This window comes from Chrysochloris asiatica, unplaced genomic scaffold, assembly GCF_000296735.1.
Source record: "Chrysochloris asiatica unplaced genomic scaffold, ChrAsi1.0 scaffold00052, whole genome shotgun sequence".
Classification (NCBI taxonomy): Eukaryota; Metazoa; Chordata; class Mammalia; order Afrosoricida; family Chrysochloridae; genus Chrysochloris; species Chrysochloris asiatica.
Window position 1 is genome coordinate 16,641,737 of NW_006408570.1, and position 15,520 is coordinate 16,657,256.

The 15,520-nt window shown below is 40.1% G+C and overlaps 1 protein-coding gene and 1 pseudogene across 3 annotated transcripts in view; one reads left to right on the plus strand and one right to left on the minus strand.

Annotated features, from left to right (window-relative positions):
* The window catches only part of EHBP1 (EH domain binding protein 1), a 529,253-nt gene that overhangs the window by 450,496 nt on the left and 63,237 nt on the right, over positions 1 to 15,520 (minus strand). The gene's annotated exons all lie outside the window — the stretch shown is intronic.
* Positions 10,562 to 11,374, plus strand: LOC102838211 (annotated as a pseudogene).

Sequence of the window (15,520 nt, forward strand, 5' to 3'; positions counted from 1 at the left end):
TAGCATATGATCAAGAGCCAATGACCCTGAAGGAAAAAGTTCAAGGTGCATTGAAGGCATTTGCAAAGAACAAGGCAATTGGAACTGATGGAATACAAATTGAAATCTTCCAGCAAAATGATGCAGCACTGGAAACACTTGCTCACCTATGTCAAGAAATTTGGAAGACAAATGCATGGCCAATTGACTGGAAGAGATCCCTATTTGTGCCGTTCCAAAGAGAAGTGACCCAATGGAATGTGGAAATCATCTGACAGTATCATTAATATTGCAAGCAAGTAAAGTTTTGCTAAAGATAATACAAATATGGCTGCAATCATACACTAACAGAGAACCTCCAGAGGTTCTAGCCGGATTTAGAAGAGGATGTGGAACAAGGGATATCAGTGCTGCCGTCAGATGCAACTTGGCTGAAAGCACAGAATACCGGAAAGATGTTTATCTGTGTTTTATTGACTTTGCTAAGGCTTTTGATTGTGTGTATCATAACAAGTTACAGACAACATAATGGAGAATAGGTAGTCCGTAACTAATTGTACTCATGAGGAACCTGTACATAGATTAAAAGGCAATTGTTTAAACAGAACAAGGGAACACCGAATGGTTTAAAATTAGGGAAGCTGTGTGCCAGGGTTTTATTCTTTCACCACACTTATTCAATCTATATGCTGAGCACATAATCTGAGAAACTGGATAAAAAAATAAAAAAAAATGGCATCAGGATTGGAGGAAGACTCATTAGCAACTGGCAATATGCAGATTGAGGAAGACTCATTAGCAACCTTGCTTGCTGAAAGTGAAAAGGACTTAAAGTACTTACTGATAAAGATCTAAGACCACAGCCATCAGTATGGGTTGCACCTCAATGTAAAGAAAACAAAACTCCTCACCCTGGCCCAATAAAAAACATCCATGTAAGTGGAGAAAATATTAAAGTTGTCAAAGAATTCATTTTTCTTTGATCAACCATCAACACTCATGAAAGCAGCAGTCAAGAAATCAAATCTGCTGCACAAGACCTCTTTAAAGTACTGAAGAGCAAAGATGTCAGTTTGAGGACTGAGGTGCTCCTGACCCAAGCCATAGTCTTTTCAATAACCTCATATGCATGAAAAAAATTGGACAGTGAATAAGGAAGACCATAGAAGAATTGATGCATTTGAGTTATGGTGTTGGAAGAGAATATTGAAAGTGCCTTGGGCTGCCAAAAGAACAAACAGATATGTGTTGTAAGTACAGCTAGAATGCTCCTTGGAAGCCAGGATGGCCAGACTCCATCGCCCATACTTAGGACATGTTGTCAGGAGGGACCAGTCACTGGAGAAGGATAACAAGTTTGGTTAAGTGGAGGGTCGGAGAAAAAGAGGAAGACCCCCAATGAGATGGATTGGCAGAGTGGCAGCAGCAGTGGACTCAAACGTAGCAAAGGATGCGAAGTTGGTGCAGGACAAGGCAGTGTTTTATTCTGTTGTGCATAGGGTCGCTATGAGTCGGTACTGGCTAGATGGCACCTAACAACAACAACAATGATGTTGTATAAGGTTAAGAAAAGATTTTCTTGGTTAAAAAAAAAAAAAAAAAAAATCTAACTTAGACACTGACTACCCAAAATGGGGGGGTGGGGGGCGCTACATAGGCAAGAAGCGACTGGCTTACAGGCTTTCAAGAGGAAACCTAGTTCCAGAGGATGTGGGGAAAGGTAGAATCTCCACTGAGTGGTTTCCAACCTGTCTGGACGGGGATGATGAACGGAGATGGGGGAAAGACTACCGTGGTTCAATAGTGAATAATTGCTATTAGGACTGACTGTGAGTGTTGCAAATGTAAAGGTAGATGTTTTGTAACAAAAGGGGGGGGGAATGGTTGATTTTGCAGTCCAGGAGTGAAGGACCCTGGGACATCAAGGGAGAAGAGAGAAGTGAGGGACCCTATCCAGAGAAGCAGTGATGCCAGAGATGGAGGCAGAGACAATGACATGGAGAGATAGAGAAGCTGGGGGCACTGGACTCAGGGAGGGAGAGGGGCTGTGTGCTGATGGCTGAGGGGCAGGCTTGTGGGGTGTACCCTTTGGTTGTCTGATGATGCATGGAGGGGATTGTAATCACTGTAATGAAATGAAATGATAGGATGAAATGATTGGATGAATGTAAAGCTGATGCTCTCTCAGGTAAACGATCCCACAATTCACAATAAAAACTTAAAAAGAAAAGAAACAATCTATGATACTTACGGGGGGAAAGGGAGGGAAAATTATTCACAGTCTAGAGGGTAGATACATGTTTACACGGGTAACAGGAGAGGCAATAATATACAACAAGAGGAAGGTTGGTAGAAAAAAGATGAAGGTAGCAGAAAACAAAGAGAAAAATGCAATAATTAACGTGAAAAGAAGTAAATACTGCTAACTGTTGGCACATGGAGTGGATTTCAATCGTATATTTTTTGCTGAATGTAAAACTGATGATCTACTCTGTAATCCTTCACTCACTTCACAATAAAATGTTCTTTTTAAAAAGTTGTTGTTAAAAAAAAAAGTAGACGAGTAGAAAATGCTAGGTTCAGAATCATTTTCCCTTACTTTGAAGGAATTTGTTCCTTTATCTTCAGTCATTCAATGTTGCTCATCAAAATCCTAAAGTCCGCATCTGATCTCATTCCTTCGTGATTCTTTTTCTCTGAACGTTGTAAGGATCTTTTATGTTCTAAACTTTCAGGAGAAGGAAAAAAAAATTGTGGGTCTTTTGCAATCACTGGGTTTTAGCACTCAGTGGGTCTACTTAATCTAAAGTTTAAAAAAAAAAATCTTTTAAAAATCTTTTGATTTATTTTAGCCTCCTTTTTCTAGATTTTTTTGTCTTTTCAATTCTTCATATTTTTCCTGTAATCAGGAAGACTGGCCTTAGTATCATGCTAAGGAGTTCAGGATTTATTCCATATATGTCAACAAACTGCCAGTTTAGATACAGACTCAATGTTTTAGAAAGTGGTCAGTGATTTCAGGATTGGCCTCCAGCAACTGCAAGAATTAATGGCCATCTTTCCTATGACCACTGCCTCTTGTACCCTCTAAGCTGTGGTATGCTTTCTCGTACAAAGTTTTATACTGTTATGTTAATACTGTTTTATCTCTTCCATGGATATTTTAATTGTCTACAGGTTTTAAAAGCCCTCCTTTAGAAAGAAAAAAAAAATCAGAGATATACCTTACATATTAATTTGTGGCAACATAATAGGCTTTCTTTTTGAAAACTAACCCACTGATGTTGAATCAATTATGACTCATAGCAACCCTACAGGGCAGAGTAGACCTGCTCTACAGGGTTTCCAGGAGTGTAATTTTTTTTTTAAAGTTTTTATTGTGAATTGAGTGACATGATAGAACATCAGCTTTACATTCATCCTATTTGTTTCATTGCAGTGACTACCATCCCCTCCATGAATCATCATCCAACAGTACCTGTTTCCATTTCCTCTGTGTGTGTGTGTGTGTGTGTGTGTGTGTGTGTTTATGTACATCGAAGCACTCTGGAGTATATAACCATTTAAACAACCAAAGGGCATACCCTGCAAGCCTGCCCCCGGCCACCAGCACACAGCCCCTCTCCCTCCTTGAGTCTAGAGTCCACAGCTGCTAAATCTCTCCACATCTTCAATTCTGCATTCATCTCTGGCATTGCTGCTTCTCTGGATAGGGTCCCACATTCCATTCTTCTGCCTTGATGGTCCCAGGGTCCTCCACTCCTGGACTACAAGATCAACCACTCCCCTTCTTTTGTTGCAAATGTAAAAGCAGATGTTTTGTGACAACAGGATTGTAATCTTAATGGAAACAAATTGCCACATGTTTCTCTCATGGAACACTGATGATTTCAAACCAGAGATTTCAAACCAGTGGTTAGTACCTAACCACTGTGCTAACAGGAATTGCAAAACAGATTTTTGGAGGGAGAAAGTTCTAAGAACTTAGGAGGGAACACTTAAAAGAAACCTCTAAAATGTGAATTCAGAAGCTATATCCTAGGTAATATGAATGGCTCACCAACTCCTCTCAACATCAATCTAAAACATTCCTAACAACCTGATAACATAATACTTCCACCTAAATTTCTCTAATAATTATAAACCTTTCTGCCACTGCTTCTTGCTATGGTAATTGCAGTACAGTGAATTACTTTATATGGCTTTATAGTCACACCAAACAACTTTTTTTTTCTAATGGATCTGGGTAAGAGAAGGTGGGAGAAGATGTTGATAGGAGTTGTGCAGGAAGGAGGTAAAATCTCACTACCATCATGGAAGAAGATTCAGGAGTGAAGCACACATCCTTTGAACCCTGATAATCCTTGTGCATTAAACTGTCTCAACCCAGAGACACAGCAGACACCAGTAAAGCAGTAGAGCAGCAACAGCAGCAGCAGAACCAAGAGCCAGAGCATGAGAAAGCAGCGGGCTTCCCAACCTATGGAGTAAGAAAGTTGAGTACCTTTAGCAGGGGGCTTGCTTTCGAGTGAAGTACATCCAAGCACTTAATTGGGGACAGCTAGGTTTGCTGATCCACTGAGCTAGAGCTGACTGCCTTTGGGCTAAGATTATAGCAGAGTGGAGTGCCCTTGGGGTATTTATCAGAAATGCTAAAAGAGCTTTGTAAACACTGCCAGAGCAGGGCAGAGGCCAGGCCAAGGAGCCAAGGAGCCAGAGAGGCCTGCCTTTAGACATAGCTAAGAAGAGATTTCGTGACTGGAAGAACCGTGTCCTGAGAATTTCTGACCCTGAACTGTAACCTGCTAACTTCTCTAATAAACTCCATAATCGTAAGTATGGTCTATGAGTTCTATGTAGTGTTTGCAACGGATTACTGAACCCAGCAGTGAAGTAGAGACTGATGTGGGAGGGAGAGCTGGTGTCAGAAATGGAAGAGAAGGTTAGAGGGTGAAGGCAGGTCTGACCACAGCCTCATAAGAAAAGGCCTTGGGCTGATGCTAACAGTGATTCTCCTCTCCTTACTAGTGACGTTAGAGGAGGGAATGTCATCCCTCATCCCCTTTTTTCTTATAGTAAGTTACCTAGTCCATTTGATGCTCCCATGTTCACCTATTTACACAGATCAATTTAAAAACCAACAAATTTTCTTTTAAATTACTAAAATATCAAATGATCATTACAGAAAACTTAGAAAATAGAGATAAGCAAAAGAAAACATACTCAAGTCAACTGCTCATCTGCTGTGTATTTTTTAGTAATTAAAGTATACTGAATACACTTGAAAAATGGCATCATACTACTTTATCCACCTAAGTTTCATAAATGTTTATAATGTACCAAGTTTTCTTGAACAACATCATTTTATGGCCATATTCTTTCATATTAATGCTAGCATAATTTAGCCAGTCCATCAATAGCAGACATTAATATTATTTAAACTTTTTATAATTTTAAGTAAAACTGAAATGAATTCCCTTACAAACTTTTACACAAGTCTTTAATCATATGTTTTAAATCATATGTTTTAATATATCACAAATTTTGTGAGTCAATTTTGCTAGTTGTTTAGTCAAACACAAGATTTTGCTATGATTGTATTTGCATATGCTTAACAATTAAATCTTTGACTTTAAATAAAGCAGATTGCCCTTCAGAATGTAGGTAGGCTTTAACCAATTAGTTGCTTTAAGAGTAAAAACTGAAGTTTCCTAAAGGAGAATTTTGCCTGAACATAGTAAACAGACACTTGCCAGAGTTTCCAACCCATGGCCTGCCCTACTGATTTTAGACACAAGACTGCTGGAGTTTTCAGCCCATTGCTTGACCTACAGACTTTGGATTACACAAGCTTCATAACCATGTGAATGAACGCTAGTGAATCAATCTTTCTCTCAAGAAATACACACACACACAAAAAAACACACACACACACACACACTTTATTGGTTAAATTTCTCGGGAGAACCCTAAGTAAATTATAGAAATAGAATTGCAGAATCCAATAGTAAATATCACCTCCATCCACCAAAAAAAGATATCTGCCAAACCTCCATGCAGAAAGATCATACTAATATATATGACTACAAACCAATTTATATGTACAGAGAATCACATATTCATCCCATTCTACAACCAACAGCAGAAATTTTCATCTTTTAAAATATGAAGAAATAGCCAGAAATATCACCATAGAAAGCTTGTAAGTCCGTCTTCTGCCTATAACTAATTGGAATACCTAAAATGGGGATACAATATGCCCAGTGAAGGAGGCTTCCTGTGGAGCCTCTGCATTACATAAGACCATAGGTGGAATCCTGAACCCCATCTAGAATCTTCTGAGGTGGAAAATTTCCACTTGAAAGGACAAGCAGACCAGCCTGGAGTGGCTAGAAGAACAGAAGATACTTCTTGAAAGAAAGACTTATAGGAAAAATAAAAAACAACATAGGCAGTCCAACTAATTACTACAAGAACAAGCAAGTTGCTTTCCCAGGAGACATCAAGGCAAGTGGTCCGGTCCCCTCACGGCAAAACCCCTTCCAAGACTAAGACTCAATGGGAATATACGCTCTGATTGGTGACCAAGTTCGTCACTGATAGGGGAAGTGAGGGAAAAACAGCAATGAAGCTGTGAGCTAAGGCCTACAATGTTCAATAGACTCCTGTGAAATTGGGTGGAGACCTGGTTGGCAAGCAGTGTGGCAAGACCTGAGGACTCTTGGGCCCAGAGTCAATGACATAGCCACAGAGGACTAGAGTGTAGAGTGAAGTGTCCAGCTGATAAGTAGAGAGGGCATATGCACAAGAACACCCACACTTGCAGATAATACCCACATGACCTGGCTTTAATGACTGGATGATCAGAGCTCAACCAGAAGAAGAAAGAAGAGGAAAAAAAGAGTAATCTGATACAATCTGATGAACTTGACCTACACCTATGGATGCAGTAGCTCAAAAGAGGGAACAAATCTTTACAGCGAGGATCATTCCCACCCCCTCCATGCACACAGTAGACAGGGATGGGCAACTAAGACACTGGCCACCCAAAATGGAGGGGAGGGGCACTACAAAGGCAAGAAGTGACTAGCTTACAAGCTTTCAAGAGGAAACCAAGATCCAGAGGGCATGGAGGAAGGTAGAATCTCCACTGAGTAGTAGCCAATCTGTCTGGGTGGTGCTGATGAAATGTGGATAGGTCTGTTGTGATACAATAGTGAATAACTGTTATCAGGACTGACTGTGAGGGTTGGAAACGTAAAGGTAGATGTTTTGTAGCAAAAGGAGGGGAGTAGTTGACTTTGCAATCCAGGAACGGAGGTCCCTGTGACCATCAAGGGAGAAGAGCAGAGAGTGAGACCCTACTCAGAGAAACAATGATGCCAGAGATGGAGGCAGATATGATGACACGGAGAGATGGAGCAGCTGGGATTTCTAGACCCAGAGAGGGAGAGGGGCTGTGTGCTGATGACCAGGGGGAAGGCTTGCAAGGTATACCCTTTGGTTGGCTGAAAATGCATGGAGGGGATTGTAACCATGGCAATGAAACAATATACAATAGGATGAATGTAAAGCTAATGTTCTCCCATGTAAACTAACACATAATGCACAATAAAACATTAGGAAAAAAATATGAAGAAAATTATAAAATCTTACTGAGCATATAAAACAGTATCTAAACCAATGGAAAATTATATTACATTAGCGGGATTGTACTCTGGATACTACAGCAGACTAGATAACCAAAAGGATCTTTCCACTAAAAATGAGCAGATCCTTCAGAGTGTTCTGGGTGTAGTCAAAACTTAAGTTTGTTGGTGTTAAGTGCCGTCAAGTCGATTACTACCCATAGCGACCCTGTATAAAGTTTCCAAGGAACAGCTGGTGAGCTTGAAATGCTGACCTTTCAGTTCAAATGGATTTGCCATTTGACATATTAACCCCAGCACCACACCAGGACTCCAAAACTTAAGTTTAGATTGTTTAAAATTTAAAGATTTTAGCGCTAGGGACAATTTAAACAAAATTGACAGGCAGGCAACAAACTGGGTAAAATACATAAGGAAAATCATTATACTAACAGAAAAACAAATACAAGCAAAGGTTCTAAGTTTTTCATACAGGGCATAGGAGAAATAAATCTTTAAGGACCGTACCCCTAACCTACTTCCAACTACCAAAAAAGGGGCAAGGGAGTTGGGGAACAGCCTGAGTTGAGTTGATGAATCTGGAGCTCTAATCTAGAAATGAGCTAGAAGACAAGGCATGCCCAAAGGGATGTGTAATATCAACCTTGTAACTTGGTTACTAAGGAGAAAAGTGGATTAGGGTTATGGGTTATTGGTATGTTCTATAGGGTTTTCAATGGTTGTGATCTTTCAGAATCAATAGACAGGTCCTTCTTTTGAGGTGCCTTTGGGTGGACTTGAACCAGCAATCTTTTGGTTAGAAGCTGAGCACTCTAGGACTCACACTACTCAGCAATAAAATGAAAGGTGTATTGATATAAACAACAATCTGGATAAATCTCTTTAAAATTTCACTGAGTGAAACAGTCTATCTGAAAAAGTTACATACTATATTATTTTATTTACATAGTATTCTTGAAAATGGAGGAAACATTAAGGGTTTCCCAGGGTTAAGTTGGGGGATGAAAGTAAATGTAAAAGGGCATTATGGGAGACCCTGGTGGTAATGGAAATGTCTTGCCTAGACCAATGCCAATATCCAGGTTGTGATATTATATTGCAGTTGTTGTGGGGTTTTTTTTTAAGTTACCATTAGAAGAAACTAGGAAAAGGTACACAGAATCATTCTGTATTATTTCCTACAACTGTCCACAAATGAGCTAAAAAATTAGTAACTGAAAAATAAAATATTCTTCAGAAATACACTACGGCAGTACCTTTCTTTACTGTGTTCATATACTATTCCTTCATGAAGAAGTAGAATCATTTCTCCCCTTCCATTAAATCTGGGATAGTCTTAGTGATTAGCTAGATGTATGAGACTTTGAGGGTTAGACTTATAGTTTCCACTTTGTCTCTTGAAAACCTACCCTGGAGGCGGTTGGATAATATGTAAGAAGTCCAATTACCAAAAGATCGTCATTCATCGAGGGTGAATGATGCCAGTCAGCCCTAGTTCTTCCAGTTCTCGCAGCCCAGGCACTACATAAGTAATTAAAAGAGCCATCTTAAATGTTCTAGCCCAATATAGGCTAGAAGAACCAAGGACAAGATACATGGTTCCAGTCAAGCTTCCCCAGCTACCTCCATCTTTGATGAAACTCAGGCTTGGCCCTAGACACTGTAGGATGGAGATAAATTACCTAAGAGATAAATGCCTAAGTTACTGATAAATAGATTTGTAAGCATAATTATAGGTTATTTACAGACTTTTTTTATATATATACAACCATATAGTCCTGGTGTGGCGCTGTGGGCTAACGGGTCAGACAGTAAAGTCGTTTGAACTGCAAGGTCGGTGGTTCAAGCTCACCAGCTGCTCCTTAGAAACCCTATACAGGGTTGCTATGGGTCAGAATCGACTCGACGGCACTTAACAACAACAACAACATAGTAAATATTTCAGGATTTGAGTGACATACAATCTCTGCCACAACTATTCAACTTTAGTGTATCCATGCAAAAGAAGTCATAGACAACATGTAAATGAAGTAGTTAGCTGTGTTCCAATAACACTTTGAATTTCATATAACGTTAATATCAGGAAATATTATTCTTCCTTTAGATTATTTTCAAATATTTTAAACTGTAAAAGTCATTTGTAGTTCACAGACTATACAGAAGCAAGTAAAATGCATTAAGTTTTGGAATAGCTTTTTTAATAGTGATAGATATTTAGAACACACAATAAACTAGTTAGGAATAAAGAGGCATAATCCTGCAAATTATTCTAAAATTCTGGAAAAGATGAAGATTTCTGCTCCTGCAAAGATGTGCAGCCTCAGAAATGCTATACAGTTGCTAAGAATCGGAACCAACTCGACAGCACACAACAATATATAAAGAAAATGTGGTAAAATGTTAGTAATTGGTGAATCTCATTGAAGACCATAAAACAGTTCTTTAATCCCCATTTTGTTGTTGTTGCTAAGTGTCGTTGAGTCGATTCCGACCCATAGTGAACCTTTATAGGGTTTCCAAAGAGCAGCTGGTGAGCTTGAACCACCGACCTTGCAGTTCAAACAAATTTGCAGTCTGACGCATTAGCCCACAGCACCACACCAAGACTCATGACCACTATTAACATCTGGGTGAATATCCTTTTAATCTCAGTATCAAATTAAACGTAAGTGCTACATTCACTTTAGGTGAATACCAAAACAGCCCCAGCAAGTCTTTTTAGCAGCAAACTACCCTTTCTGTGCTGTTGCGTGTTGCTGAGTCAGTTGCAGCTGGTGGGTTTGAACTGCCAACCTTGCAGTTACCAGCTCAGTGCTTATCCTACGGTGCCAGAGCAGGGCTCAGTGACGTTGTCCGTTAGTCACCACCAGTGCTATCGAATTCGTGTTTATATATTTCATTTAAGCTTTAAAAAAATTACAGGGGGAGTTGTGATGGCAGTGCGGAAGCCGGAAATGTTGTCCTCAGACACAGTCACAGATTTGAAGTGGTATGAGAAGGTGGAGGAGACCCCAACCGCCCAGCTTGAACTGCTTGAGACCACCTCCGCCAAAGGACCTCTCCACCCTTCGGAACACTTTTGACCCAGAGACTACCTAGTGTCAGTCATGTGAGCCAGGAATGCTGTTGCTGGTTGACCTGTGAACTTCTAAAGCATGTCAGGTACCAACGCCAGCAACTCCCTCAGCCCTATGAACAGATTAAATACTTCTAACGAAAGCCGTTTCCTCAGGCTGAGGACATGGTGATGAAGGAACCTTGGAATGGCACTGAGACAAGCAGCAAGAAATGCCAACAAACCCTGGCAGAACTGGAGAATGTCTTCAGCCACCTGGAGGACTTTTTTGCTCGGACACTAACTAGTACCACGAGTGCTGATTCTCCTTGGGGACGATTCTCTATGCCCCAAGGAATTATATGAGCTCGACTTGTCCTGATTGGCCCGTGGTAACGTGGAGCAGAGCCTGAACACAGCCGCTTGTGTGTGCCATCTCTTCCAAGGCATTTTCACGGCTGATGCCTTCAGTGAGCTTCAGGCTCCTCCACTCATGGGTACCATTATCATGGTACAGGGGCATTGAGACAGTAAAGAAGATTGGTTCTGACCCAAGGTCAATTACCGAGTTCCCAGCCGGAGCCACAAACTCACTGTGACTCTGTCCTGCGGCAGGTCGCCCATCCCAACTACCACCTGGGAGGATTACATCTGGTTCCAGGCACCAGTGACGCTTAAAGGCTTCCACTAGTGAATGATGTTGCTTTTTAATCATGAAGACACAATGGCTGAATTAAACCTTTACCCCTGTGGCACTGAGTCACCAGACTCATGCTTGGAACTAAAGCTGCTTCCTGGTGAAAGAGGAAGACTTGATTCTCTGGCTGCCTGCCTTTCCTCCTGAGACTTCCTGGTGGGCTGATGGTGTGGCTGGGGCTGTAAAAACCACCAGTGAACAACATCTCTTTGAATCACAGGGTTGATTTTCTCAGAGGGTGCTGGGTCAGGTGTTTCTGTTTGGTATTTGAAAGTAACCATGGGCCCATGGCCACTCCTGTGAAGAAGGCTACTTTTTGCTTTTTATGTGGACTTTCAGGATTTTTACGTAGGATATAATGTATGTATGAATCATGAACTTAAATATAAAATGAAGGAATGAAATACTAAATTTTCTTGAAAATAAAAAAATAAAAAACCACGGGGAGTGGTATGCACATGATGAGCCCCCTTGGGGGCAGGGAATGATAATCAGTGTTCCCTAATAACTCAAACTAGAAAAGTTCTCTTTACTCTAGTTCTCAGTAACTGCAAATTATGCTGTTTAACCCTCAGGAATAAACATATGTGTAGTGATTTGCAGGAGCTAAAGATCTGGGCTTGTCATTTTAAAAGGAATAGATTTGTTGTTTTTGTTTTTTAAGTGAAGCTTGGGGAAAAAACAAAACATAAAGCACTTTTACTGTCCAATTTTCTCTTTTAACAACTATTAGTTTGGCGAGAGGACTAAAAAGGTAAAGAAATTATATGAGAACAAATATAAGTCCACACACAAACAGATCTCAGAAGATACCAATTTTCATTTCTGTATCCATTTTCCAACCAGGAAAGACATTATTCTGGTACAGAGCTATATAAAAACTAGGAAGCTAAAAGTTTTAAAATCCTAAGGAAAAAGGCATTACTACTTATTGTGATAACTTATGAATTCAGGGCATATTGCAGCTGCTCCTCCAACGGAGTTTTAGTTGGTTTTGTTTTTGGTTTTCTTATGATTCAGACTTTCACTTCATGCTGACCTTCCTGCCACACAATCAAGATCTACAAGTTTCTGAATTTCACAACTAAACAGAAGAAAAATGATTACTGATGAAAAACTATGGTTTTATGCTGTGAAAAATGAGTGCTAAAATGGGGCTGGGGAAAGGAAAAAATGAAGTGAATAGAGGTAAATACTGTTAACTGAGGGTACATGGAGCAGACTGCAATTCCTGCAGTTACACAAAGTATATAATTTGTTGAATGGGGACAGACAATCTTTCCTGTAAACCTTCACTAAATTCACAACAAAAAGTTAAAATAAATAAAAATCATTACTGTATTATTCCAAGAAAGCAAATATGCAAATGTTCCCAATAAGTCTCATCAGTGTAATTATAATACAGCTACTGCCACATAATTTCTCATATTATCATGAGAATTTTTAAGATTCTGACTTATAAAATGTTTAGCTGTCTTAAAGCCTTTTAACCGATTTAAAATCCTTTCATGCACAAAATGTAGGTTAAAAGAAAAAAAGCATTTAACCAAAAGATGGTGTTGTTGGTAAGTGGCATCTAGTCGATTCCGACCCACAGCGACCCTATATAGGGTTTCCGAGGAGCAGCTGGTGAGCTTGAACCACAGATCTTGCAGTTCTGTTGTTGTTATATACCGTGGAGTCGGTTCCGATTCATAGTGACCCTGCACAGGGTTTCCGAGGCTGTAAATTTTTACGGGAGCAGAGCGCCTCTTCTTTCTCCAACAGAACCGCTGGTAATTTCGAACTGCTAACCTTGCGGTTGGCAGCCCGACTCGTTACCACTACGCTACAATTCTATAGATTCCCCGAAATCAAGTTTTTACTAGGAAAGAATCTATCATCTTTCAAGGAGGAGCATCATATACCCTATGTTAAGACCACTTAAAACAGGGGAAGGGAACGTCTGGCTTGCAGGTGAAATCATTTGGTCTGGCGCAACCAAAGCAACCAACAGCCATCATATTGTTGTTGTTGTTAAGTGGCTTCAAGTCTCTTTCAACTCATAGTGACCTGTATAGGGTTTCTGAGCAGCAGCTGGTGACTCTGAACCACCAACCATGCAGGTCAAAGTGACCTTGAGATCCAGTGCATTATCCTGTAACACCATACAGGGACTTATTTGTTGTTGTTAGTTGCCGTCGATTCTTATCCACAGCAACCCTGTATAGGGTTTCCGAGGAACGGCTGGTTACCTTGAAATGCTGACCTTGCGGTTCAAACCGACTTTGCAGTCCAGCGCATTAACCAACAGCAGCACACCAGGACTTCATTAGGGATTTCATTGAGGGAGCACTAATTAAATGTCGGACCAAATATAGCAGGCTAATTTTTAAATTGATAGTTTTGAATGGCCCACAAATGATGTTAAAATTTTTAGTAGAAAAAAGGTTCTCCACCTCTGCTTTATAAAGGTCAGATACTTGGGTTAGTGAGAACTAGAAAAGGAAGCATCTCTGTCCTTCCCATTTAATTCTGTACAGCTTCTTCAATTCTGAATTGATTTCCCCCAGCTTGCTTACACCAAGACAAACTTAACCTTGTTTCTTAAAAATGTTTCTGAGCTTTTGTTGTTGTTGTTAAGTGCCGTCGAGTCCGTTCTGACCCATAGCGACCCTGTACAGGGTTTCCGAGGCTGTAAATCTTTATGGGAGCAGAAAGTCTCATCTTTCTCCCACGGAGTGGCTGTTAGTTTCAAACTGCTGACCTTAACGTTCGCAGCCCAATTCATAACCACTACACTACCAGAGCTCCTTGTTATTGTTGTTGTTGATGTTATGTGCCGTGGAGTCGGTTCCGACTCATAGCAACCCTGCATAGGGTTTCCAAGGCTGTAAATCTTTACAGGAGCAGAAAGCCTCATCTTTCTCCTGCGGAACAGCTGGTAGTTTTGAACTGCTGACCCTGAGGTTCACAGCCTAATTCGTAACTACTATGCTACCAGAGCTCCTTCTTGTTGTTAGGTGCCATCAAATTAGTACCAACTTATTAGTAACCTATGCACAATAGAACAAAACACTAACTGACCTGGGCCAACCTCATAATCATTGCTATACCTCAGCCCACTGCTGCTGTCACTATGCCAATCCATCTCACTGGGAGTCTTCCTCTTTTTCTCTGACCCTCTATTTTATCAAACATGATATCCTTCTCCAGTGACTGGTCCCTCTGACAATATGTCTGAAGTATGAGAGATGAAGTCTCTGGCCATCCTAGCTTCTAAGAAGCACTATGGCTGTACTTCTTCCAACACAGATTTATATTTTCTTTTGGTAGTCCATGGTACTTTTGTTATTCTCCAACACCGTAACTCAAATGCATCAATTCTTCTATGGTTTTATTTACTGTCCAACTTTCGCATGAATATGAGGTTACTGAAAATACCCTGGGTTGGGTCGGGAGCACCTTAGTCCTCAAGCTGACATCTTTGTTCTTCAACACTTTAAAAAGGTTTTGTGCAACAGATTTGCCTAATGCAATACGTCTTTTAATCTCTTGACTGCTGCTTCCATGAGTGTTGACAGTTGATCCAAGAAGAATTAAGTCTTTGACAACTTCAGTCTTTTCTCTGTTGATAAGAATGTTGTTTATTAGTCCAGTGGTCAGGATTTTTGTTTTCTTTACATTGAGTGATGCAACCCATACAGAAGGCTGTAGTCTTTGATCTTCATCAGTAAGCATTTAAAATCCTATTCAGTAAGTATTTAAAATCCTATTCAAGTAAGGTTGAGTCATTTGCATATGGTTGTTAATGAGTCTTCCTCCAGTCCTGATGCCATGTTTTTCTTCATAATCCATCTTCTCAGATAATTTGCTTAGCATACAGATTGAGTATTCAATGGGGAAAGAAAAAAACCCTGGTGTACACCTTTCCTAATTTTAAACTATTTGGTGTTCCCTTGTTCTGTTCGAACAACTGCTTCTTGGTCTATGTACAGGTTTCCTCAAGAGCACAATTCAGTGTTCAGTTTCCATGTATTCAACTTAATTGTTTTGGCCTTCTTATTGCTGATTTCTAGTTTTATAGCATTGTGCTCTGAAAAGATGCTCTGTAGAATTTTGATGGTTGTGAATTTATGGAGGCTTGCTTTGTGACCTAAC